The sequence below is a fragment of the Chiloscyllium plagiosum genome, unplaced genomic scaffold (genome assembly GCF_037043375.1).
Source record: "Chiloscyllium plagiosum isolate Xiang-an unplaced genomic scaffold, Cpla_swu_hap1 HiC_scaffold_8, whole genome shotgun sequence".
Classification (NCBI taxonomy): Eukaryota; Metazoa; Chordata; class Chondrichthyes; order Orectolobiformes; family Hemiscylliidae; genus Chiloscyllium; species Chiloscyllium plagiosum.
Genome location: NW_028270146.1, coordinates 2,462,779 through 2,487,584, shown reverse-complemented (window position 1 = coordinate 2,487,584; position 24,806 = coordinate 2,462,779). Strand labels below are relative to the sequence as shown.

At 46.6% G+C, this 24,806-nt stretch overlaps 1 protein-coding gene and 1 long non-coding RNA gene across 5 annotated transcripts in view; both read right to left on the bottom strand.

Moving 5' to 3' along the window:
* LOC122555459 (uncharacterized) overlaps positions 1 to 642 on the bottom strand; it is a 47,238-nt gene extending 46,596 nt beyond the window's left edge. The window contains exon 1 of one of the 4 annotated variants that reach the window (XM_087989537.1): positions 521 to 642. The gene's annotated coding sequence lies outside the window, so the exon portion shown is untranslated. The remainder of the gene's footprint in view (positions 1 to 520) is intronic. The other 3 variants (XM_087989539.1, XM_087989536.1, XM_087989538.1) reach the window with 3 other exon arrangements.
* A 377-nt stretch (positions 643 to 1,019) lies between these two features.
* On the bottom strand, positions 1,020 to 23,096 carry LOC122555460 (uncharacterized). Its single transcript, XR_006313281.2, has 3 exons — positions 22,948 to 23,096; positions 7,727 to 7,826; positions 1,020 to 1,753 (listed from the first exon to the last, which is right to left on the bottom strand). It is a non-coding gene; the product is annotated as an uncharacterized LOC122555460 (long non-coding RNA).
* Positions 23,097 to 24,806: the final 1,710 nt, after the last annotated feature.

Here is a 24,806-nt window from a genome sequence, read left to right as displayed (position 1 = left end):
ATTACAATCACAGGCACCGGTGTATGGGCTCCCACTGCATTCAGGTGGAGTCAATTCGTCTTGTTTAGACTCAGGGAGGTATCTGGGCTGTGCTGAGCCAGGACTGTCCTGCCCAGTCAGACCAGGGCAGGGGCACATTCAGCCTTACGTGGGGCGTCGGGTTTTCAGTGCTTGAGTGTTTTATCAGAGGACAGTCCACGGAGTTCTGGGAAAGAAACAAATTCCAGCCTGGTGTTGGGCTTCATTGGGCAGCGTTGCCGAGGGAAGGATAATACTGAAAGGAGGCAGTTAGAGATGACACAGTGGGAGCGCACTGCGCAGTGGAAAGTACAGAGAGCTACAGGGGAATGGAGTTACACAAGTCACAATCCCCCCGGAACAACAACAGCCTGGTAATTCTCAAAGACACACGCTTAGGAACATTAACAATTAGAAACAGGGAGTGAGGGGAGGTAGGAAAGGTGAAGGGCACACGAAAGCGATCACAAAGAATGAGAAGATGCTGCCGCGTGTCACTCACAGAAAGGAATGCCATCTTTGATCAGGCTCAACAGCGCCACAACGAGGCAAGATGGCCGCCGGCCTGAGCAGAGTGGGCGGGGCCAGAGGCTGCTGAGCTTCACCAGGCAGCTGGCGGGAAAGGGCAGGGTGACCGTTAGTGACGGTGCTTGGTGGGGGATGGGGGGTATGTCTGCCCGCCCGCCCGCCAGCCAGCCCGCCCGCGGTGAGTGATGAGGGATGGCTGGAAGAGGAGGACGTGAAGGTGAGAGCTGTACTCCATGGGTGTGTGTTCGTCCCCCTCCGGGGTACCTGAGTGGGTGTGTGCAGTGGCAGGGTTCAGGGGTGAGGTGACCTGACAGTGTGAGGGAATAGAGAGAGAATCACCTCGGAGTTTTAATCAAGGACCTGACCACATCCCCTTCATGTCTTTTATACACACACAAAACTCAGGCACTCACCCCCCCCCCCCCCCCCCACACACATATATATGATACAGTTAAAAATCACACAACACCAGGTTATAGTCCAACAGGTTTAATTGGAAGCACTAGCTTTCGGAGCGCCGCTCCTTCATCCGGTGGTTGTGGAGGGCTCGATCCTAAGGCACAGAATTTATAGCAAACATTTACAGTGTGATGTAACTGACACAGCACCCTCTCTCTCACTCACATACCACACGGGCTTCCCCTCACACGTGTGCACACACAACACGGGGTAAAAACAAGGAGTACAGATGCTGGAAACCAGAGTCTAGATCAGAGTGGTGCTGGAAGAGCACAGCAGGTCAGGCAGCATCCGAGGAGCAGGAGAACCGATGTTTCAGGCAGGAGCCCTCCATCAGGGATACAGGCAGAGAGCCTGAAGGGTGGACAGATAAATGAGAGGAGGGTGGGGAGAAAGTAGCATAGAGTACGGTAGGTGAGTGGGGGTGGGGATGAAGGTGATAGGTCAGAGGGGAGGGTGGAGTGGATAGGTGGAAGGGAAGATAGGCCGGTAGGACAGGTCATGGGGACAGTGCTGAGCTGGAAGTTTGGAACTGGGGTGAGGTGGGGGAAGGGGAAATGAAGAAACTGTTGAAGTCCACATTGATGCCCTGGGGTTGAAATGTTCCGAGGCAGAAGATGAGGCGTTCTTCCTCCAGGCGTCTGGTGGTGAGGGAGCGGCGGTGAAGGAGGTGAACCACCATGTTCTCGGCAGAGTGGGAGGGGGAGTTGAAATGTTGGGCCACAGGGCGGTGTGGCACTGCACCACCCTGAAATAAAGGAAGTACCCAGTGTGTTCTTTCTATATTTTCTAATCAATTCATTCACATTCTGTGCTTTATGATTCAGTGATATACGATTTTGAGCTATACAATTCAGTGCGGTATGATTCAGTGTTGTATGATTCACAATGTCTCTATACTCTACTCCTCAAACAGCAGCTTCACAGAATTTGATGAGTATTTGAGTGTCTTCTGGCCATGAGTTTCACTAGGAGGGATAATTTACCAAAAGGAAATGGGCGACTTTGTGATCTGGGCACAGTCATTCCCTGAGTTATGTTCGTAAATCAAAGTTAATTGTGTGTTCAGAAATGAATGATTTAGAAACATAGAAAACTGGAGCAGGAGTAGGCCATTGAGTCATTTGAGCCTGCTGCATCATTAAACGCGCTCATGACTGATCAGCCAACTCAGTACTCAGTCACATGTTCCCACTTCCCCCCTCCCCCCAATACTCTTCAACCCCTTTAGCCCCAAGAACTATACCTAGCTCCTTTTTGAAAACATTCATTGTTTTGGCCTCATCTACTTTCTGTGGCAGAGAGTTTCACAGGCTCCCCACTCTCTGGGTGAAGACATTCCTCCTCACCTCAGTGCTAATTTGTTTTCACTCGTGGGGCCTGGGTGTCACTGGTAGGTCAGCATTTATTGCATGACTCCAGTTGCTCTCAAGAAGGTGATGGTGAACTGCCTTCTTGAACCACTGCAATCCATGTGGCCTAATAGCCTACTCCATAACCTGAGACCATTACTCCCTGGTTCTGGAATTCCTGGTAATTGGGAACAGCCTTGCTGTGTTTACCCTGTCTCGACCTGTTAGAATTTTATAGGTTTCTAGAAAATCTCCCTCATTCTTCTGAACGCCAGCAAGTATAGTCCTAACGGATCCAATCATTTTTGGGCTCAATGTGTTTTCTCATTACACACTGAGGGTGAGGGTGGGGGTGGGGCTGGGGGAAGGTGATTCTTGTTTTGCTTTGGAACCTGTGCTGTAATAAAGCAGAAGCAGGTGAAGGTCACAAATCAGGCAGAGACTTTGGCCATGTGTCGATTCCAGATATCTCACTTGTAACCATCCACTCCTCTCCTCTGGAAAATGCTCTAACCTATTAATTATACACCAATGTGATAATATTTACAGCTCAGTGTCACTGCAAAGAGCATTAACACTTACTGATATCCTGTAGGTCAAACCAATAGTTGATTAGAGACCCCTTGCACACATGCCATGCACTTGGAATGTTGTCTTGAGGGTAATTGTTCAAACTCGATTGTCCCTGGATTAAATGTTAATTTGGACCATCAGCAGCTTTGTCCTTCAGCCAAATCGCTATTAAGACTTTATTTGGAAGTGCTGGTGTTGGACTGGGGTGGACAAAGTTAAAAATCATACACACCAGGTTATAGTCTTTGTTCAGTATATCACTTTAATTGCATGTCACTGATCTTGCTATAATTTCTGTGTTTTATGATTCTGCCTCACTAGTTACCTGATGAAAGAGCAGAGCTCTGAAAGCTAGTACTTCCAATTAAACCTGTTGGACTATAACCTGGTGTTGTCTGATTTTTATTTTAACTATTAAGACTAATTAACAGGAGTAAAATGTTAGTTTGTGGACATCGGTAAAGAACAACATCACTATTGACAGATTCGATAGATCTGCATTGACAGCGATAGATGTTCTCTGACCAACTCTGAACGATTGACAGTCAGTATCACTCAGTGCAAACATAAAGTATGATAGGATGAGACCCAGAGCAACAGAACTGTGGAGGTTACAAAACAATTACATTTACAGTTACTGGAGAAGCGTTGCCTACATCATAATTTAATCATAATCCTATTGCGACTATTCATTATCCACCAGTTCGGGAAAGTCTCAAGGATGTTAATTGACCCAGTAACTCGAGGATCACCACATCACGCAAGGGGAGAAGGTTATGGTAACCTCAGCCAAAATGGAAATGGAATACACACTTGGCATTGTTAACCAGCTGTCTCGCCAACTGAGCTAACCAGCCCTCAAAACTTCTGCAGTTGCAAATGATACTAAGTGGAAATGTGAGAATGAATCCTTATGAAGCATCTTCAATCAGAGAGGTAAAGTCATTGAGGAAATAAAAGAGTCATCAGATGGAATATGATATAGGGAACTGTGAGGTTATCCACTTTGGCAGGAAAAGCAGAAATAGGGAACATTTATGAAATGGTGAGAAATGGGGAAGTGTTAAATTTCAAAGGGACTTGGGTGCCCATGTTCTTGAGTCACTGAAAGTGAATGTGCAGGAATACGGTGTAATTACTGAGGACATGATATTAAAAATCACACAACACCAGGTTATAGTCCAACAGGTTTATTTGGAAGCACTAGCTTTTGAAGTGCTGCTCCTTCATCAGGTGGTTGTGGAGAATAAAATTGTAAGACACAGAATTTATAGCAAAAGTTTACAGTGTGATGTAACTGAAATTATATATTGAAAAAGACCTGGATTATTTGTTAAGTCTCTCATCTTTTAGAAAGACCATGTTAGTTTCAGTTCTTTCGTATGTAAATCGCAAAACGTTTTTTAAAAGTTACATTCTCAAGTGAACTTTAAAAATTGGTGTCATGTCAGTCCAGATAATGTATTGAAGGTGCAAGCTGCCCTGTGTGAGACTCTGTGCCACAATGGTCAGACTGATTCTAATCTAAAAAGCAGATTTACAGAATCTTACATGGATTAATGCAGTTTTTGAGCCAAGTAAAATGTAATTCTGCAAGTACAAATTCACCCCACAAACTTGTATGTGTGCGTGTGTGTGTGTGGGGGGGGGGGGGGGGGTGTTATGAGTGTCTGTGAGAGAAGTATATGTGTGAGTGTAAAGGGGTATAAGTCTGTGAGAGGGTGTGTGGGAGTGTATGTGTGAGCGTACAAGAGAGGGTCTGTGTGAGTATGTGTGTCTGTAGGAGAGTGTGTGTTTGTGTAGGTGTGTGTGTCCATCTGTTTGTGTGTGTATAGTGCAATGGGGTCACCTGTAGTGTGACATGAACCCAAAGTCACGGTTGAGGCCATCCCCATGGATACCAAACTTGGCTATCGACCTCTGTTCGGCTATTTTTCGTTGTTGCCTGTCCCGAAGTCCGCCTTGGAGGACGGTCACCTGAAGGTCCGAGGTCAAATGTCCCAGACGGCTAAAGTGTTCTCTGACTGGGAGGGAACACTCCTGTCTATTGATTGTTGTGCGGTATCCATCCATCCATTGCTGTAGCCTCTGTTTGGTCTCGCCAATGTACCATGCCTCAGGGCATCCTTGTCTTCAGGGTATGAGATAGACAACGTTGGCTGAGTCACATGAGTACCTGCCATATACATGGTGAGAGGTATCACCATGCATAGTGGTGGTATCCATGTTGACACTCTGACACGTCTTGCAGTGCCTACCGTGACAAGGTTGTATGGGCGGCACGGTGGCTCAATGGGTGGCACAGTGGCTCAGTGGTTAGCACTGCGCACTCACAGCACCAGGGTCCCAGGTTCGATTCCAGCCTTGGGTGACTGTCTGTGTGGAGTTTGCACATTCTCCCTGTGTCAGCGTGGGTTTCCTCCGGGTGCTCTGGTTTTCTCCCACAGTCCAAAGATGTGCAGGTCAGGTGAATTGGCCATGCTAAATTGCCCATGGTGTTGGGTGCATTAGTCAGAGGGAAATGGGTCTGGGTGGATTACTCTTCAGAGGGTCGGTGTGGACTTGTTGGGCCGATGGGCTTGTTTCCACACTGTAGAGAATGTAATCTAATTGTCCTGAAAGCTGGGCAGTTTGCTACGAACAATGATCTGTTTGAGATTTGGCAGTTGTTTAAAGGTGAGAAGTGGAGGTGTGGGGAAGGTCTTGGTGAGGTGCTCATCCTCATTAATAATGTGCTGCAGGCTGCGAAGAACATGGCATAGTTTTTCAGCTCCTGCGAAGTACAGGACAACGAAGGGTACCTGTCAGTTGCAGCTCGTGTCTGTCTCCTGAGGAGGTCATTACAGTTCTTTGCTGTGGCACATCGGAACTGGTGGTCGATGAGTTGAGCATCAAACTGAGTACGCCGTTCGATGCTCAACTCATCGACTGCCAGTTCCGATGTGCCACAGCGAGGAACCATAATGACTCCTCAGGAGACAGACACGTGCTGCAACTGACAGGGTACTCTTCGTTGTCCTGTATTTCCCAGGAGCCGAAAAACTACACCATGTTCTTTGCAGCCTGCAACACATTATTAATGAGGATGAGCACCTCACCAAGACCTTCCCCACAACTCCACTGTTTGCCTTTAAACAATCACCAAACCTCAAAGAGATCATTGTTTGTAGCAAACTGCCCGACCTTCAGGATAATACCCTACAACCTTGTCACGGTAGATGCTGCAAGACATGTCAGAATGTCAACGTAGATACCACCATTACACATGGGGACACCTCCCACCATGTACGTGGCAGGTACTCATGTGACTCAGCCAACGTTATCTATCTCATATGTTGCAGGCAAGAATGCCCTGAGGCATGGTACATTGGTGAGACCGAGCAGAGGCTACGGCAACGGATGAATGGGCACAGCACAAAAATCACCAGACAGGAGTGTTTCCTCCCAGTCAGGGAACACTTCAGCGGTCCAGGACATTCAACCTTGGGCCATTGGGTGACAGTCCAAGGTGGACTTTGGGACAGGCAACAATGAAAAGTGGTGGAGCAGAGGCTGATAGCCAAGTTCAATACCCATGGGGATGGCCTCAACTGGGACTTTGGGTTCATGTCACACTACAGGTGACCCCATTGCAGTATACACACACCCAGGCACTCACACACACTCCGACAGACAAACACATTCATGCAGATCCTCTCTCATACACTGACACACACACTCCCACACACACCCTCTCACAGACGTATACTCCTTTACACTCAACACATACACACTCTCTCTCACATACAGTTGTAACCACCCTCGACACACACACACATACACATATAAGTTTGTGGGGTGAATTTGTACTTGCAGAATTACATTTTACTTTGCTCAAAAAAATGCATGAATCCATGTAAGATTCTGTAAATCTGTCTTTTTAGATTTAGAATCAGTCTGACCCATTGTGGCACAGACAGTCTCACATAGGGCAGCTCGCACCTTCAGTACATTATCTGGGCCGACATGACACCAATTGTTAAAGTTCACTTAAGAAAGTAACTTTTTTAAAAAAAAGTTTTGCAATTTACATATGAAAGAACTGAAACCAACATGGTCATTCTAAAAGATGAGAGACTTAACAGGCAATCCAGGTCTTTTTCAATATATAATTTCAGCGCTCTAAAAGCTAGTGCTTCGTAATAAACCTGTTGGACTGTAATCTGATGTTGTGTGATTTTTAACTTTGTACACCCCAGTCCAACTCCAGCATCTCCAAATCAGGAAATGATATGTTAGCCTTTTATTACTAAAGTTTGGAGTACAGGAGCAAAGATCTTTCTCTGTACTTACGTAGAGATTTGGTGAGGTCTTCTCAAGGCCAGTTACTGATGGGCAACAAAAACTGGTCCAGTCAGGAGGCTCCACATCTTGTGAATTAACAAACATTAAAGAACCTCGCCTGAAGTATTGAGTGCAGTTTTGATCTTTTTACCAAATAACAGACATGCATGCCTGGAGAGAGAGAAGTGTTCATGAGCTCATTCCTGCAATGGGGGAATTGTCCATGAGGAAACATTAATTTGCTGGGAATACATGTTTATGCCGAAGGACAATGTGGAAAAGGGGAAGATATGGAACAGTTTGGACAATTTTCGGATTGGACAGGGTTCACTATCACCATGGTTTCTTGGATTGGAGTCATCAGTTTAATGTGTCTTTTGGTTTACCCACTGTCCATTGACAGGGACTGCATTGATGTCTGAGGAGTCGTGAACAGTGCTGAACAATTTACAATCGTCGGCAAATATACCCACTTCTGACTTTATGATGGAGGGAAGATCATTGATGGAGCAGCTGAAGATGGTTGGACACCAGGACACGACCCTGGGGAACTCCTGGAGAGCCATCCTGGAGCTGAGATAAACACAAACATCTTCCTCTGTGACTTTAACCAGCAGAAAGATTTCCTGTACCACTCTCACTATTGCTTGCGACACTTTTACACATTTGCTCTCACCACCTCCCACTACAAAAACACTGCCCCACCTCTTACCCCTTGACACAGTCTCTCCCGCCTCTCTCACCCCATCAATACAATGCCCCCCAACCTCTTCTACCCCTTTGACACATCTTCCCCTGCCTCTTCCCCCCTCGACACAATCTCCCTGCCTTCGACACGATCTCTCCCGCCTCTTCCACTCCTCGACACAATCTCTCCCGCCTCACCCCCCCCATCTACACAATCTCCCCCACCTCTTCCCCCCCATCAACTCAATCTCCCTGCCCTTGATACAATCTCTCCTGGTTCTCCCCCATCAACACAATCTCCCCCGCCTCTTCCCACCCGTTGACACAATCTCCCCCGCCTCTTGCCCCCTCGACGCAATCTCCCCCGCCTCTTGCCTCCCCAATTGACGCAATCTCCTCCCCCCAAGCTCAACCCAATCTCTCCCACCTCTTTCCCCCCACCCCCCCGGATCGATGCAATCTCTCCTGCCTCTTCCCCGCCCCCCACCCCAGCTCGACATAATCTCCCCCACCTTTTCCCCGCACCCAACACAAGCTCCCTCACCTCTCTTACCCCCTCAGCACAATCTCCCCCGACAATCTCCCCAGCCTCTATCACACCCCACAATCTTCCCAATCTCTCCCACACCCTACAATGTGCCATACCAATGATTGCAGTGACATTGATGTCACACTCAGTTGAATGCAGGCTTGAATATAGAACAATACAACGCAGAACAAGCTCTTCGGCCCTCAATGTTGCGCCAACCTGTGAACTAATCTAAGCCCGTACCCCAACACTACCACATCATCATCAATGTGCTTATCCAAGGACTGTTTAAATGCCCCTAATGTGGCTGAGTTAACTGCATCCTTACCACTCTGTCAGTCAACAGCCTGCCTCTGACATCTGTCTTAAATCTATCACCCCCTCAATTTGCAGCTGTGCGCCCTCATACGAGCAAACATCATCATCCTAGGGAAAAGACTCTCACTGAAGAAGGGCTTATGCCCGAAATGTCGATTCTCCTGCTCCTTTGATGCTGCCTGACCTGCTGTGCTTTTCCAGCAACATATTTTTCAGCTCTGATCTCCAGCATCTGCAGTCCTCACTTTCTCCTAAAAGACTCTCACTGTCTACCCTATCTAATCCTCTGATCATCTTATATGTCTCTATTAAATCCCCTCTTAGCCACCTTATTTCCAATGAGAACAGATCCAAGTCCTTCAGCCTTCCCTCATAAGATCTTCACTCCAGACCATGCAACATCCTGGTAAATCTCCTCTGCACCTTTACTAATGCTTCCATATCCTTCCTGTAATGGGGCAACCAGCACTGCACACAATATTCCAACTGAGACCGCTCTTGTGTTTTGTATAGTTGCAGCATGACATTGCAGCTCCGGAACTCAATTCCTCTACCAGTAAAACCTAACACACCGTCTGCCTTCTTAACAGCACTATCAACATGGGTGGCAACTTTCGGGCATCTATGTGAATGAACTCCAAGATCCCTCTATACATCCACACTACCAACAATCCTTCCGTTGACCCAGTATTCAGCCCTCATGTTATTCTTCCCAAAGTGAATCACCTCGCATCTGTATAGAACTCCATTTGCCACCTCTCAGCCCAATTCTGCAGGTTATCAAAGTCCCCTGAAACCTGTAACATTCTTCCACACTGTCCACCAATGCACCGACTTTAGTGTCATCTGAAAACTTACTAACTCATCCATCTATTCCTGCGTCCAAGTCATTTATAAAAATGACAAACAGTAGTGGTCCCAAATCAGATCCTTATGGCACACCACTAGTAACTGGACTTCAGACTGAATATTTTCCATTAACCACCACTCACTGCCTTCTTACAGAAAGCTAGTTTCTAATCCAAACTGCTAAATCACCCTCAACGCCATGCTTGTGCATTTTCTCCAAAAGCCTACCATGTGGAACCTCATAAAAGGCTTTACTGAAGTCCGTGTACACCATGTCAACTGCTCTACCCTCATCCACATGCTTGGTCACCTTCTCAAAAATCTCAATGAGGTTTGTGAGACACGACCTGCCCTTGATGAAACCTTGTTGACTATCTCCAATCAAATTGTTGCTTACTAGATGATTATATATCCTATCTTTTACAATCCTTTCCAAAATTTTCCCTGCAACAGACGCAAGGCTCACTGCTCTATAAATATCTGCATCATCTGAATTGTACTTCTTGAACAAGGGCACAACATTTGCAATCCCCCAGTCCTCTGGTACTAAACCTGTAGACAATGATGACTCAAAAATTGAGCCAAAGGCTCTGCTATCTCCTCCCTAGCTTCCCAGAGAATTATAAAAAGGTAACTAGGGAGAGAATAGGGTCCCTCAAAGATCAGCAAGGCGGCCTTTGTGTGGAGCCACAGAAAATGGGGGAGATACTAAATGAATATTTTGCATCAGTATTTACTGTGGAAAAGGATATGGAAGATATAGACTGTAGGGAAATAGATGGTGACATCTTGCAAAATGTTCAGATTACAGAGGAGGAAGTGCTGGATGTCTTGAAATGGTTAAAGGTGGATAAATCCCCAGGGCTTGATCAGGTGTACCCGAGAACTCTGTGGGAAGCTGGAGAAGTGATTGCTGGGCCTCTTGCTGAGCTATTTGTATCATGTTGTGCCGGAAGACTGCAGGTTGGCAAACGTGGTGCCAGTGTTTAATAAGGGCGGTAAAGACAAGCCAGCGAACTATAGACCGGTGAGCCTGACCTCAGTGGTGGGCAAGGCGTTGGAGGGAATCCTGAAGCACAGGGTGTACATGTATTTGGAAAGGCAAGGACCGATTCGGGATAGTCAACATGGCTTTGTGCGTGGGAAATCATGTCTCACAAACTTGATTGAGTTTTTTGAAGAAGTAACAAAGAAGATTGATGAGGGCAGAGCAGTAGATGTGATCTATATGGACTTCAGTAAGGCGTTCGACAAGGTTCCCCATGGGAGACTGATTAGCAAGGTTAGATCTCACGGAATACAGGGAGAACTAGCCATTTGGTTTCAGAACTGGCTGAAAGGTAGAAGACAAAGGGTGGTGGTGGATGGTTGTTTTTCAGACTGGAGGCCTGTGACCAGTGGAGTGTCACAAGGATTGGTGCTGGGCCCTCTACTTTTTGTCATTTACATAAATGATTTGGATGCGAGCATAAGAGATACAGTTAGTAAGTTTGCAGATGACACCAAAATTGGAGGTGTAGTGGACAGCGAAGAAGGTTACCTCAGATTACAACGGGGACTTGATCAGATGGGCTGAGGTGTAGCAGGTGGATTTTAATGTAAATAAATGCAAGGTGCTGCATTTTGGGAAAGCAAATCTTAGCAGGACTTATACACTTAATGGTAAGGTCCTGGGGAGTGTTGCTGAACAAAGAGACCTTGGAGTGCAGGTTCATAGCTCCTTGAAAGTGGAGTCGCAGGTAGACAGGATAGTGAAGAAGGCATTTGGTATGCTTTCCTTTATTGGTCAAAGTATTGAGTACAGGAGTTGGGAAGTCATGTTGCAGCTGTATAGGACATTGGTTAGGCCACTGTTGGACTATTGCGTGCATTTCTGGTCTCCTTCCTATCGGAAAGATGTTGTGAAACTTGAAAGGATTCAGAAAAGATTTACCAGGATGTTGCCAGGGTTGGAGGATTTGAGCTATAGGGAGAGGCTGAACAGGCTGGGGCTGTTTTCCCTGGAGTGTCGGAGGCTGAGGGGTGACCTTATAGAGGTTTACAAAATTATGAGGGGCATGGATAGAGTAAATAGGCAAAGTCTTTTCCCTGGGGTCGGGGAGTGCAGAACTAGAGGTCATAGGTTTAGGGTCAGAGGGGAAAGACATAGAAGAGACCTAAGGGGCAACTTTTTAATGCAGAGGGTGGTATGTGTATGGAATGAGCTGCCAGAGGATGTAGTGGAGGTACAATTACTACATTTAAGAGGCATTTTGATGGGTATATGAATAGGAAGGATTTGGAGGGATATGGGCAGTATGCTGGCAGGTGGGACTAGATTGGGTTGCGATATCTGGTCGGCGTGGACATGTTGGACCGAAGGGTCTGTTTCCATGCTGTACATCTCTATGAAAGAATCATCGAATAAATCCCATCCGGCCCAGGGGACATATCTACTTTCGCACCTTCTAGAACTGATAACACCTCTTCCTTAGTAACCTCAATCCTTTCTAGTCTAATATCTTGTATCTCAGTCTTCTCCATAATATTCTCCTTCTCCTGTGCGAAAACAGATGAGAAATATTCATTTCACACCTTTCCGATCTCCACAGGGTCCACGCACAACTTCCCACTTCTGTCTTCTTTATTCTACCTGCTAAGGAATGCTCATGTCCCCTATTGCTCTTCTTAACTTTCTCTTTAAATCCTTCCTATCTACTCTGTAACTCTCCATCGCGTCATTTGAACCATCTCGTCTCAATGTCACATAAGTCTCCCTCTTCCGCTTAACAAGAGATACAATTTTTTTTAGTAAACCACAATTCCCTTACCTTATCACTTCCTCCTTGCCTGACATGGACATACCTATTAACCCAGTATCTGTTCCTTAAACCAGCTCCACATTTCAATTGTCCCCATCCCCTGCATTTTGCTACCCCGTTCTATGCCTCCTAAATCTTGCCTAATCACATTATAATTGCTCTTACCCAACTATAACTCTTGCCCTGTGGCATGTACCTATTCCTTTCCATCACTGAACTAAAACCAACTGAATTATGGTCACTCACCTACCATTAAATCAAATATCTGGCCTGGTTCATTCCCAAGGACCAGATTGAGTGTGGCCTCCCCTCTTGTCTGCCCTTCGACGTATTGTGTCAGGAAACCCTCCTGTACACATTGGACACAAACTGATCCATCTGATGAACTAGTTATAGTATTTCCAGTCTATGTTGGGGAAGTTAAAGTCCCCATGATGACAACCCTGTTCCTTTCACTCCTGCCCAAAATCGTTTTACCAATCCTCTCCTCTACATCCCTGGAACTTTGTGGAGGCCTACAAAAAACTCCCAGCAGTGTGACCTCTTCTCTCCTGTTTCTAACCTCAGCCCATACCACCTCAGTAGACGAGTCCTCATTAGAAGTTCTTTCAACCATCGTTATACTGTCCTTGACTAACAAAGCCACACCTCCCCCTTTCTTAACCACCTTCCCTGATCTTAATGAAAGATTTAAACCCTGGAATTTGCAACATCTATTCCTGACCCCGCTCTATCCATGTCTCCAAAGTTAATGTCTCCAAAACATCGAAGTCCCAGGTACCTATCCGTGCTGCAAGCTCACCTACCTTATTCCGGATACTCAAGAAGTAAACACACTTCAAACCAGCTTGCTGTCTGCCAGCACACTCCTGTGACCATGATGTCAAGGGCTGTCACTCTCCCCTCCCCTCTGGAATTCAGCTGTTTTGTCCATGTTTGAACCAAGGCTGTAATGAGGTCAGGAGCTGAGTGGCCCTGGTGGAACCCAAACTGGGTGTCACTGAGCAGGTTATTGCTGATCAGGTGCTGCTTGATAGCACTGTTGATTGCACCTTCCATTACTGTGCTGATGTTGGAGAGACTGATGGGGCAGTAATTGGCTGGGTTGGATTTTCTTGCCTTTAATGTACAGGACATATCTGGCCAATTTTGCACATTGTCGGGTAGATGCCAGTGTTGTAACTGTACTGGAACAGCTTGACCAGGGGAGTGGCAAGTTCTGCAGCAGAAGTCTTCAGTACTATTGCTAAAATGTTGTCAAGGCCTGTAATCTTTGCAGTATCCAGTGTCTCCAAGTGGAGTGAGTTGAATTGGCTGAAGATTGGTATCTGTAATGTGGGGGACCACTGGAGGAGGCTAAGATGCATCATCCACTCAGCACTTCTGGCTGAAGATTGCTGTGAAAGCTTCAGCCTTATCTTTTGCACGGATGTACTGGCTCTTCCATCATTGAGGATGGGGATATTTGTGGAGCCTCCTCCTCCACTGAGTTTAATTGTCCATCACCATTCATGACTGGATGGAGCAGGACTGCAGAACTTAGATCTGATGTGTTGGTTGTGGGATTGCTTAGCGCTGTCTATCACTTGCTGCTTATGCTGTTTGGCATGCAAGTAATCCTATTTGATGGCTTCACCAGATAGACACCTCATCTTCAGGTATGCCTGGTGCTACTCCTGGCATACCCCCCCCCCCCCCCCACTCTGCATTGAACCAAGGTTGATCCCCTGGCTTGATGGTAATGGTTGAGTGGGGGATATGCCGGGCCATGAGGTTACAGATTGTGCTGGAGTACAATTCTGCTGCTGCTGCCCACAGCGCCTCCTGAATCCCCAGTCTTGAGTTGCTAGATCTGTTTGAAGTCTGTCCCATTTAGTACGGTGATTGTGCCACACTGCATGGTGGAGGGTAATCTCATTGTGAAGGCAGGACTTCATCCGCACAAGGACTGTGCGGTGGTCGCTCTTACGGCTACTGTCATGGGCAGATGCATCTGCAACTTGGTAGATTGATAAGGATGCGGTCAAGTATATTCTTCCCACTTGTTGGTTCCCTCACGACTTGCCACACACCCAGTCTAGCAGGTATGTCCTTTAGGACGTGACCAACCCAATCGTTAGAACTGTTGCTAAGCCACTCTTGCTGGTGGACATTGCGAACCCACACCCAGAATACATTTTCCGCACTTGCCATCCTCAGTGCTTCCTCTATTCAACATGGAGAAATATCGATTCATCAGCTGAGGGAGAATGGTAAATGGTAATCAGAAGGAGGTTTCCTTGGCTGTGTTTAACCTGTAACTATGAGACTTCAAGGTAACTGGAGTCAATGTTAAGGATTCCTTGGACAACTCCCTTTCGACTATATACCACTGTGCCACCATGTTTGCTGGTGGGACAGGACATGTCCTGGGATGGTGATGGTGGTGTCTGGGACATTGTCTGTAAGGTATGATTCTGTCAGTATGACAGCGTCAGGCTGTTATTTGACCAGCCTGTGAGACAGCTCTCCGAATGTTGGCACTAGCCCCCAGATATTGGTGAGGAGGACTTTGCATGGTCAAAAGAGTTGTCTCTGCCATTGCCTTTTCTGGTGCCTAGGTCGATGCCAGGTGATCCACCTGGTTTCATTTGTCTGAGACTTTGTAACGATTGGTACAGTTGAATGGTTTACCAGGCCATTTCAGAGGGCAACTGAGAGTCAGCCACATTGCTGTGGGTCTGGAGTCACATATAGGCCAGACCACGTAAGGATGGCAGATTTTCTTCCATGAAGGGCATGAATGAACCAGAAGTTGTTTTTCTAACAATCAACAATGATTTCATGGTCTGGCTGACGTGACTCCTTAAATCCAGATTTTTAAAAATTGAATTCTAGTTCCACCATCTGCCATAGTGGGATTCAAATCCAGATTCTCAGAACACTACCTGAGTTTCTGGATTAATATTCTAATGATAATATCACTAGGCCATCACTTATCTGGGTATCAAGAGGCTAAACTCTCCCGTGTTTGGACATACGGAAGATGGTTGTAGTTGTTGGAAGTCAGTAACCTCAGCTCCAGGACATCTCTGCAGGAGTTTCTCAGGGTTGTGTCCGAGGCCCAGCCATCTTCAGCGGTTTCATCAATGACCTTCCCTGCATCATAAGGTCACAGGTGGGGTGTTCGCTGATAACTGTGCAATGTTCAGCACCATTTGCAACTCAGATACTGAAACAGTCCATGTTCAGGGGCTTGAGCTGACAAGTGGCAGGTAATATTTGCGCCACACAAATGCCAGGCTGTAACCATCACAAATAAGAGATATTTCTAACCACCACCCCTTGACATTCAAACGTGTTACTATCACTTAATCCCCCACTGTCAACGTCCTGGGAGTTATCATTGACCAGAAACTCAACTGGATTCACCAAATAAAAACAGTAGCTACAAGAGCAGGTCAAAGGCTAGGAATACTGCAGTGAATAACTCACCTCCTCGCTCCCCAAAACCTGTCCACCATCTACAAGGCACAAGTCAGGAGTGTGATGGAATACTCCCCACTTGCCTGAATAAGTGCAGCCCCAACAACACTCAAGAAACTTGACACCATCTAGGACAAAGCAGCTCACTTGATAGGCACAACATCCACAAACATCCACTCCCTCCCCCACCGACGCTCACTAGCAGCAGTGTGTTCCATCCGAAAGATGCACTGCAGAAATTCACCAAAGATCCTCGGACAGCACCTTCCAAACCCATAACCACTTCCATCTGGAAGGTCAAGGGCAGCAGAAATATGGTAACACCACCATCTTCGAGTTCCCCTCCAAGCCAATCACCACCCTGACTCGGAAATATATTGCCGTTCCTTCACTGACACTGGGGGAAAATCTTGGAATTCCTTCCCTAATGGCATTGTGGGTCAACCCACAATTAGTGGACTGCAGCGGTTCAAAAACACAGCTCACCCCCACCTTCTTGAGGGGCAACAAGGGACAGGCAATAAATGCTGGCCAGGTAGCAACACCCATATCTCACAGATGAACTAAAAAAAGCTCTTTCTCACCCTCCCCCAATAACCCCCCCACCTCTCCCTCTCCCCCAAATCTCCTCCACCTCTTCCCCCATTCCCCACAATCTCCCCCACCTCTCCCTTATCCTTCACAGTCTCCCCCTGCCACAATCTCCCCCACCACTCCCACCCCACACCGCTCCACCTCTCCTCGCTCACACAATCATCCCCTCGCCCAACAATCCCCTTACTCCCCCCCATATCTCCCCCAAGTAATCCCGCCCACAATCTATCCCCACCTCTACCCCCCACAAACTCGTCCCTCCTCCCCCAAAGATCTACTTCCCCCCCAACAATCTACCCCTCCTCTCCCCCAACAATCTCTGCCCTCCTCTCAACTCCCAACAATCTCTCCCCAAGTCTACCCCCCCATAATTTCTCCCCAGCTCTTCCCCCTCCACAACAATCTCCCCTCCTTTCTCCCCCAACAATCTCCCCCCCCACTGACAATCTCCCCCTCACCACTCTGTCCCCCAACAATCTTCCCTCTCCTTTATCCCCATCCCCCAACAATCACCTCCCTCCTCTCCCCCTCCCCCCAAACAATCTCCCCTCTCCTCTCCCCCTTCCTCTCCCCTCCAACAATCTCACCCCTCCTCTCCCCCCTCTCTCCCCCACAAACAATCTCCCCCTTCTTTCCCCCTTCTCTCCCCACTCCTTTTCTCCCCTCCCCCCGGATTATTTATTTGTAGTGGAGGAGTTGGCACCCACGCGATGTCAATAAACCAGTGTGTCATCAGCTGGAATAGAATGTGAGGTGACTGTTTGCTGCTTCGACTGTAATTTTCCCTGAAGCTGCAAATTCGATAATTAAAATGCAAGCCAAGGTTCACCAATTAATCAAATACCTTCCAATGGTGTCCCTTCACTAGTGGAATATTACCTTGCTATCTCTTTAATTTGAAGTTAAGAATCAAATGATTGATAATCATTAATCTTCAAGACAAATTGATGATAATTTGCCAAGCAGATTAAACTTTGTTGTTATTAAGTTACTCACAATTACCAACAGAAAGAAATAACCCCTTTGCTTTCGGTCACGGAATCAAAGAACTGAACTTCCTCTTCAGCGGCTTTTCACCCCAGCTCCACACATATTCTGTTCCAGTCCAGTTTGATGAGATCTCAGAGAGAGGAAAACAATATTTCTTCTGCTTCATCTCCAACAAGTTTCAATTATTTTGACAGCAATTAATATTTTTCATATTTTACAATGTTGTACAGTAAGGTTTTGGCTCTACAGTAGCATTCTCAATTGAGTAGGGAGTTGATGGGCTGATTGGCCTAATTCAGCTCACAGTTTTGGTGTTGATTTGTGGAGGGTTCCTGAGAGCCTCAAGATGTGAGATGGAGACTGATGATGACAGCGAGTGCTTACTAGCTCACAGTATTGTTTGAGCACAGTGTTGATGGCTACCCCAGATTCCCGACAGCAAAATAAAAACATGTCAGAAAACTAGCATGTAGTCCGGCTAATGTCAACAACAGGATAATTTGTAATTGTAATTCAGGAATTGATACTTAGACTTTGCATCTTGAAATAACTGCACAGAGGCCGGTATCCCGTCACCAAGTCACCCTTTATTTACTTGATATGGAAGAGCCTGTGTTGGACTGGGGTGGACAAAGTTAAAAATCACACAACATCAGGTTATAGGTACCTGATGAAGGAGCAGCGCTCTGAAAGCTAATGCTTCCAAATAAACCTGCTAGACTATAACCTGGTGTTACATGATTTTTAACTTTATTTACTTGTGCACAGTACGTTGGCTGTGGCCAGTCAGCTTGAAATCAGTCCCCTAAGCTGAGAAGATTCTAAATCCCCTGTTCATATATTTTTTTAATTCCATTACCAGGAAAGACATCCATGTGGCCAATGAACCAGTGACTTCCTGACATAAGCCCCACCAGCTGCAGGTGAAGAAGAATCAAACTGTTCAACTCTGAGCTGGAGACATGTCTTTGAAATGGGTGTTTGTCTCTCCCTGTGCCTGGACCAGTGTATCTCTGGTTGTGTAAGAGCTCCTTACACTGTTGCTGAAAGGGACAGCCCTGCTGTCTCAGTCCCTGCAGTAGCTCCAACAACACCAACCTGCTGTGGGATCCCCATTCCCAATGCATCTCTCACTGAGCACAGGGCACACAGCCCTGTATCACTCCACACAGCAGCACCTGGACAGTGTGAATTAACTCCCCCCCTCCCCCCCCCCCCCCCCCCCGAGCCTTTATGGGCTTGACACACTGCCTCAAACTGTGGGGACAGGATCATTTGTCATTTGTATGGATGAAGCAAGTTATCATTGCTGACAGTGTCTAGTATCAGGAGGTAAAAACAATGACTGCAGATGCTGGAAACCAGATTCTGGATCAGTGGTGCTGGAAGAGCACAGCAATTCAGGCAGCATCCGAGGACAGGCAAAATCGACGTTTCGGGCAAAAGCCCTTCATCAGGAATAAAGGCAGAGAGCCTGAAGCGTGGAGAGATAAGCTAGAGGAGGGTGGGGGTGGGGAGAGAGTGGCATAGAGTACAATAGGTCAGTGGGGGAGGAGATGAAGGTGATAGGTCAGGGAGGAGAGGGTGGAGTGGATAGGTGGAAAAGGAGCTGAGCAGGTCGGACAAGTCCGGACAGGTCAGGGGATCGAGTTACTGGAGGTTAGAAGCTAGGATGAGGTGGGGGAAGGGGAAATGAGGAAACTGTTGAAATCCACATTGATGCCCTGGGGTTGAAGTGTTCCGAGGCGGAAGATGAGGCGTTCTTCCTCCAGGCGTCTGGTGGTGAGGGAGTAGTATCACTCAGCCCTCTCTGAGTGAAGCTCCGGTCCTTGCAAAGAATAGTACAGCACAGGAACCTGGTGGGGCTTATGTCAGGAAGACAATAGTGATTGGTTAAGAAGCTAAACCCTAAGCAAAATAATGAAAAATCCAATCTCAAAGCAATGAGCCAATGACTTTCCAAATAGACAACAGATCACAGTACACTGAGTGACCATTCACTTGTTCAAGAAAGCATATGGTATTTTGGCCTTCATTAACAGGGTGATCGAGTTTAAGAGCTGCGAGGTTTTGCTGCAACTCAACAAGTCCCTGGTGAGACCACACTTAGAATATTGTGACCAGTTCTGGTTGTCGTACTATAGGAAAGATACAGAGGCTTTGGAGAGGGTGCAAAGAAGGTTTACCAGGATGCTGCCTGGACTGGAGGGCTTGTCTTATGAAGAGAGGTTGACTAAGTTTGGACTTTTCTCTCTGGAGAGAAGGAGTTAGAGAGGTGGCCTGATCGAAGTATACAAGGTAATGAGAGGCATAGATCGAGTCAATAGCCAGAGACTTTTCCCCAGGACAGAATTGACTGGCACGAGGGGTCATAGTTTTAAGATATTAGGAGAATGGTACAGAGGGGACATCAGAGGGAGGTTCTTTACGCAGAGACTGCTGGACATGCACATGGACAGCAGTGAATTGACGGGTGCGTAGGTTAAGTTATTTTAACATTAGGATTAATCCTCGGCACAACATCGTGGGTGGAAGAGCCTGTTCTGTGCATTGAACCGGCCCTTCAACCCATCCTTTTCACACAAAGGTTGGGGAGTGCCTGGAGCACACTGCTAGAGGAGGTGGTGGAAGCAGACACAATAGCAGCATTCAAGAAGCACCTGGATGAATACATGAACAGGAAGGAAATAAAGGGATATGGATCCTGTAAGTGAAGATAGTTTTAGTCTGGAAGGGTAAAATATGGCAGTGCAGGCTTGGAGGGCTGACGGGCCTGTTCCTGTGCTGCATTGTTCTTTGTTTTGTTCTAAGACTTTACCTACACATGGTGCTCTTCTAAACTAAAAATATTTCCCTTATTCCCGCTTATTCCAATCTCTGTCAAGATGCCTCTTCAATGTTGCTATTGTATCCATCTTCACCACCACCTTTGGTAGTGCATTCCAGGTACTTACCATCCTCTCACATCTGCTTTAAACTTACCCCCTTTTACCTTAAATCTATGTCTCCCAGTAATTGACATTTCTCCCCTAGGGAACAAGACCCCGACTATCCATCCTATCACTTTCTAATCCTCTCTTGATACAGGCATGATCCAAAAAAACTGGTCAAGTCACCATCACCCCATCAAGCTATTTTTCCATGGAGAGGAAGAGGCAGCTGGGTGAGGAGAGAGGGAGGGATCTCAGCCCAGTGCAGGAATTGAGCCCATGCTATTACAAAGCAGCTATTTAGCCAACTGAGCTAACTGTCCTCAGAGAGCAAGCAGACAGTGAACATTGTACTGTTCTTTAAAAATGGGAGAAGGGTAGACAGTATTTACAGGTCAGTGGTTTAGCCTTCACAGTGGGAAAATTGTTGGAAAGATTTCTGAAAGACAGAATAAAACGTCATTTCGAAAGACACAGGCTTGTTAAATTAAGAACATGCATGACTAACTTGATTGCAGTTTTTGAGGAAGTGTTTGTAGAATTCTAACCCCAAACAGCCAGTAAATATTTAGTAAGAATGGGGCTGGACATTTCCCATGATCCTGACTTGGTTGTACACCTCATTGATTAAAGAGCAGAGCCACAGGAGAAATGAACATTAAAATTCTTGTTTCTGTGCAAAGTAATAATCGTTCACAGTCTGTCTAGCTTACTACAACTTTAATCTAACCAGGGTAAGGTCACAAGTTACAAGTCAACCTGCTTTACAGCCTTCTCCCCAGCCTCAAGAACAGACCTGACCTTCAATCTGTCTTAGTTTGCTGTTTACATCTGTTCACTGTGTTGTACTCGAACCATATTCGCTGTCTCCTCACTTGTTCAACATGGTTTAAATTTAAAGTAATAAATCCTGATTTCTATCTCAGCTGGTGGCCATTGTAGTGCAGTAAAACAAAATATTGTTCGAGAGCGAGAGCTTGAAGTTAATGTCAGGACCCAGTCAGTGAGTCAGGATTGTGGATTCTGGGCTTCTACATCAACTTTAAACTGAGAGACAAGTGGATTCAAGATGGCAGCAGTCTGAACAGTATGCTGTGTTAGGCTCTGTGCCAGAGATATATTTTCCTCCCCATCCCTATCTGCTTTCCGTAAAGACCGTTCCCGCTGTGACTCCCTCGTCAGATCTACGCCCCCTAACAACCCACCCTCTCCTCTCGGCACCTTCCCCTGCCACCGCAGGAATTGCAAAACCTGCGCCCATACCTCCCACCTCACCTCCATCCAAAGTCCCAAAGGAGCCTTCCACATCCATCAAATTTCATCTGCACTTCTACACATGTCATTGACTGTATCCGTTGCTCCCAATGCGATCTCCTCTGTGGTCTCCTCTACATTGGGGAAACAGGACACTTACTCGCAGAGCGCTTTAGAGAACATCTCCGGGACACCCGCACCAATCAACTCCACCAACCCGTGGCCGAACACTTCACCCCCCCCCCCCCCCCCCCCTCCCATTTTGCCAAGGACATGCGGGCCCTGGGCCTCCTCCATCGCCACTCCCTTTCCACCCGATGGCTGGAAGAAGAACGTCTCATCTTCTGCTTCAACTCTAGGGCATTAATGTGGATTTCACCAGTTTTCTCATTTCCCTCCCCCTGCCACCTTATCCCAGTTCCAACCTTCCAACTCAGCACCTCCTCTTGACCTGTCCCATCTGTCCATCTTCCTTCTCACCTATCTGCTCCACCCCCCGACCTATCACCTTTACCCCCACCTGCATCCACCTATTGCACTCTTAGCTACCTTTTCCCCAACACCACTCCCCTCTAATTTATGTCTCCACCCCCGAGGCTCCCAGCCTCATTCCCGATGAAGGGCTTTTGCCTGAATTGTTGATTTTCCTGCTCCCCAGATGCTGCCCGACATGCTGTGCTATTCCTGCATCACACTCTTGACTCTAATCTCTAGCATTTACAGTCCTCACTTTCACCCTCTGTGCCATACATCAGGCAAGGTGGGCTCCTAACACCACCACTCCTCCCCATTCGCCATCCCTGAGGAAAGTTTGTAATGTAAAGTAGGTAGAATGCCTAGAGCCCTTTTAAATTCAGACTTGCCAGATCTAGAGCTGAAGTGAAGACTTCCAAGGGAAAGGAAGCAAAGGGAGCACAGCAGGCAGGGCACTTCCCTACTATGTCAGGCACACCTGCAGCCGTTACTTCGACTCCCGTGGGGGCGTCCTTAGGTTCAGTGTAGCAACAGCATTTACTAACATAGTTCGCAAAACTCCGTGAAAAAATTGAGGGATCGGTGGAACCAATTACTGCCATGGTGACAAAACATGAGCAGGAGATCCAGGCTTTGGATCAGCACGTGGAAGCAGTGGCACAGAAGACTGTGGCCTTGGAGACCACGACAGAGAGTTCCGAGGAACAGGTCAGAACCTTGGGAAGGCCAGGATCAGGCCCTGCAGGAACAAGTAGACCTTGAAAATTGAGGTCAGAGAAAAAAAATATGGATCTTGGGCTTACCGGAGCGTGAAGAAGGTGAAAATCTTGCAACTTTTCTGAAGAGGTGGCTTCCAGAGTTGCTGGGGCTGGAGGTTGTGTTGGGCTGGGTGAGTGTGGAGCAGGCTTACTGGATCGCAATGATCAGGTCCGGGTCGGCCCAGCACCTCCTCCCGGTCCTAGTGCGACTCCAATATTACAAAGAAAAGCAATTAATAATAGAAACAGCCAGAAGACTGGGAGAAGATCCACAGGCTTTGGCTTATAAAGGTTCGAAGATAGTGTTTCTTCATGACTATTCTGGGGCCATTATTAAGACAAGAAAGATCTTTGATGATTTAAAGAAAAAAATGAAGAGGTTTAAACATTCAATATTCTCTGATGTACCTGGCAGTACTACGTTTCAATTATGGGGAACTGTCAACAACTTTGACTCAGCAGAAAAATTACAAGAATTTTTGAACTCGCTGAAATGATAGACTTTGGCTGAGAGGAAAGGAGGAAAAGATGAGTGCGGACAATGGCATAATATTAATTTTTAAAAATCTTCTCTCTCTTTGTTCTTATCCCTTTTGGGGTCTCGGGCCTTATAGGCTTGGTGTTGCTTTGGTGTAAAATCTAGTATGTTTTATATTATATCTGGTGGTTATTAGTTATTTTATTGTTCTGTTTTGCTGGATGAGGGGTGGTTACTCCTTTGATATAAAGATATGTGGGGTTGAGATCAGGAGTGGGAGGGGGCGGACGTCCATTGTTAACTTGTAGGAGTGTAAATAACTTGTTTTTTTCATTGCTTGGGTTTGGGGTGTGGTCTTAATTGGAAGTTGCTAGGATGGTTGTGAGGTTGGGAGTGAATGGCCTCTATGGGCAAGAGGGGAGATCTCTGAGGATTTGTGTTTATTTGTTCAAGTTAGGAGTAGAGGTTAGTTTTTTAGTTATGGTAGTTTTGATTTGTGTTTGTAGGAACATTCTTTAGATTTGATAAAGTTTTTTTTCTCCACTTGTCACACATTGAATTCTTCAGGGGACTGCCGGCTGTATTGTGCGATCATGGGTAGTGATCTGTTCAGGTGGTGCATCTGGAATCTAAATGGGAGCCATTTCCCCATTAAAAGGAAGAAGATGCTCTCAAATCTTAGGAAGGAAAGGGTTGACATTGCGTTGTTGCAAGAGACACATTTAACTGATGGGGAACTTCTGAAGTTACAGCAGGGGGGATACAATAGGGTATTCGTTTGCCTTTAACTCCAAAAGCAGATGGTGGCCATACTGGTGCAAAGAAATCTCCCTTTTCACATGACAGATCAAATCAAGGATAAGCATGCACGGTTCGTCATTCTCAAGGCTCTGGTTGAGTATGGCATCCTGAACGTTTACTGTCCCCCAGTGCATCCTGTCAAATTTTTAGTTGATGCAGTCTCTAAATTAATGACTTTTGGGGTGCACCATACAGTTATAGGAGGGGACTTTAATTGTCTCATACACATGATGTAGACAGAATGTCAAGGGGTCTGTCGGGTACACTTTTGCAGTCTAGATAGCTAGTGGAGGAATTGGGGCTAGTGGATTTGTGGAGGTGCCTCCACCCGAATAGGAGGGAGTTTACCTTTTACTCCAACCTGCACAAGTGCCACAAAAAAATTGATATGTTCTTTGTTCCATTGGTTTGTTTGGACTTGGTGTTGGCCTGCAGGATTGGGAGCATAACTATTTCAGACCATGCGGCAGTATATTTAGATGTTAAGACCAACAGTAGTGGAGTAGACGCGCAGCAATGGCACATGGATCCGTTTCTGTTGAAGGATGACAGCTTTGTACAGTATATCACAAGGGAGTTCAGGGCTTTTTGGGAATTCAGTTGGGGTAAGCCAGCAATCCATCAG